This window comes from Meleagris gallopavo, chromosome 3, assembly GCF_000146605.3.
Source record: "Meleagris gallopavo isolate NT-WF06-2002-E0010 breed Aviagen turkey brand Nicholas breeding stock chromosome 3, Turkey_5.1, whole genome shotgun sequence".
In the NCBI taxonomy this organism is placed as follows: domain Eukaryota; kingdom Metazoa; phylum Chordata; class Aves; order Galliformes; family Phasianidae; genus Meleagris; species Meleagris gallopavo.
The window spans coordinates 92,969,460-92,972,526 of NC_015013.2; positions in this window are offsets into that span (position 1 = coordinate 92,969,460).

The window sequence follows — 3,067 nt, forward strand, 5'->3', positions numbered from 1 at the left end:
ACTTCCCCGCCACGGCCGCGTCCAGCTCCGCTTCGCTCATTGCGGCGCCTCTCCGTCGCCGTGGAAACGGACGCGCCGCGCATGCGCACAGGGCGACACGGCCGTGCTGAGGGCGGTGCGCTTTGCGCCGGGATCAGCGGGAGCGCTGTGACGTCATCAAAGCGCGCGGTGTTCAGTGCTTCGCTTTATTCTTTTTCTGTCTTCCCCCCTTCCCTCCTTTCCTTCCTCTTCTCCCCCTTTCTTCTTTTTCTTCCCCCTTCCTTCCCTCCTTCCTTGTTGTTGTTTCTGCATTAGGTATTAGAAAGGGGGAATTGATCTGAAGAAGAAGAGCACAACGTGCTTGTGCTTTGTGACTTGTCCTCGGGAATAGCTGACGTGAAAAAGTAGAAACACCACGTGTTGGTAACATGGGGTGCAGTTGCTGAATTGTGTGATTAATTCTTGCTTGCAAAACTGCAACAGTTTTTAAATGTTCCAAATAGTATAGGTATAGTATTATGGACCAGAAAGCATTTAGGGCTGTTCTGTTTGGATAAGAGACCCTCAGCAAAAGAACAGACTTAACAAACATCAAAGCAGCCAGGGCCTCTACACAAGGCTGGCTTGCCTCACTCTGTGGGTAGGCTGGGATGCAAAAGGCAGGCATCAAGATGCTCCCCCCTGTCCTCCTTCCAAGCTTACCTCTATGCAAGGCCGAGCAGATGTCCAGAAACAACGACCGAGTGTTGAGTGAGCGAGTGTGAGAACTGAACTAATTAGTGATATATGCTTAGCTAGCAAAAAATTATGGTTAGCCAGTATCTGTGTGTTCAATTGAGCGTCAGGAAGGTTGTGAACCTGCAGTACTCAGCCAATGAGGAACCAGGGGAGAAAGAGAGAAGCGTCGAGTAATAGGGCATAAAAGATGTAACACTGTTTTCTGCAAGCTCTCCTGCTTGCAGGAGGCCCAACATTGCAATTGTGAATAAAATCTGCTTTATCAGAGATATCGCCCTGATAAATTATTTTGATATTTCCAACACTCCTTCCTTCCCTTCCTTCCCTTCCTTCCCTTCCTCCCTTCCTCCCTTCCTTCCTTCCTTCCTCCCCCTTCCTTCCTTTCTCACCCTCCCCCCCTTTCTTCCTTCCTTCCTTTCTCTAGCAGCTGTTAATATGAATGCCTGTAATGCACCTCTGTCCCTCCTACCCACTACTCTGGCAGACACTGATCCATAACATCCATGCTGACAAGCTGATCTAAGCGTAGACCAGATCATCACTAAACAACTGCTTGTGACATTTGGCTTTGTCTCAGTGTGTGCCATGCCCAGGTCACCTCTAGCAGCCTTTTAATACAATGCACGTACTTGGTTAAGAATTGACTGAACAGAAAATCATCTTGTCTGACCAGAAAACAATGACAGGATGAACAATTTCGTGCTCATGCTTCTTGGAGGTTTGTGACACCACCAGAACGAGCTGCACTGATTGCTTTTATCAGGTTCCTAAAGAAAGTATGGGGAGGCAAGTGACCGTTCATCAGTTGGATAGGGTTGACCAGCCAGGGCTGTCTCCACCAGGTCCCAGTTGCTGGTGGCAGCCGCCTGGTAGAGTGTCTGCACTGGGTTTTTTCCAGCAGATGCCAGTGGCTGCCAGCCAGCAGGAGCTCCACACACACCTCTTAGTGCCATGGCCATATATGTGTGTGTAACAGAGGGGGACAATGAAGCATCATTCTTCAAGGTAGGAAGGTCCTCCACAGAAAGCAAGGGTACTTAGGCACAGCTGCGGAGCAGTTTGTGACAAGGAAGTTTCTTCTAGCTACGTGCAGAAGCTAGAGGCAGCTCTCAGGCTAATAGAAGCCCTTTCTCAGGGGCTGCTCACCTCCTCAGGCTGTGATCTGTATTCTTCCACACATTCAGTATCAACTTTTAGAATCCATAATAATAGGTTTGTTAGAAGCCCCTTTGGCCTGCTGTTCTGTTTCCATTATCCAGTTGGTGGGAAAGGTACGAATGACTGGAAGTCACGGGACTCCCTTTGCTCCCTGAGATCAGAGTAAGAACCTCAATTTTCAGAAACTCATTTATTTGATTTATTAGTCTCAATCTCAGTTAACCTGTATTTCTGCTATTCGTAAGACGGTTACACAGACTGATAAGTCAGCTGCTGGAAACAAACAGATGTCATCAGTGACTGGAAGAGCAGCTGAGGTCACTGACTGCAGTGGTTTACCCAGGAGTCGGTTCAGGGATGACTGCTGTTTGGCTTCTACATTGATTACCTGAATAAAGGGCTGGGCTGCAATCTCTGTAAGTTTGCAGAGGATACAAAACAGGAAGGAGTGGTTTTACAGCAGATGGTTGTGCTGCCCCTGGGGGGCTGTGGCAGGCTGGAGAAATTGGCCTTGAGGATTCTCATGCAGCTCAGTGCTGAAAAACGCAAAGCCTTGCACTAAGGGATCAGCAAGTTTGCTGCTGACACCAAGCTGAGTGGTGTGGCTGACACAGTGGAAGGAAGGGATGCATTCAGAGGGACCTTGACAGACTTGGAAGGTGGGCCCAGATGAATCTGATGAGGTTCTACACAGCAAAGTGCCAGGTTTGGCACTTGGGCTGGAGGAATACCAAGCATTTATACAGACTGGAAGGAGCAGTCCTTGAGGGCAGCCCTGCAGAGAAGGACCTGGGGGTCCTGGTGGGTGAAAAGCTGAACATGAGCCAGCAGTGTGCTCCTGCAGCTTGAAAAGCAAATGGGATCCTGGGCTCCATCAGCAGAGGGGTGGCCAGCAGGGACAGGGAGGTGATCGTCCCCCTCTGCTCGGCTCTTGTGAGGCCCCACCTGCAGCACTGCGTCCAGGGCTGGAGCCCCCAGTACAAGAAGGACAGGGAGCTGCTGGAGAGGGTCCAGAGGAGCAGAGATGAGCAGGGGCTGCAGCACCTCCCTACTGAGACAGGCTGAGGGAGCTGGGCTGTTCAGCCTGGAGGAGAGAAGCTGCGGGGTGACCTCAGTGCAGCCTGCGGGACCTCAAGGGAGCCTGCAGACAGGAGGGGATCAGCTCTTGGAAAGGGGAGAAACAGCAGGACAG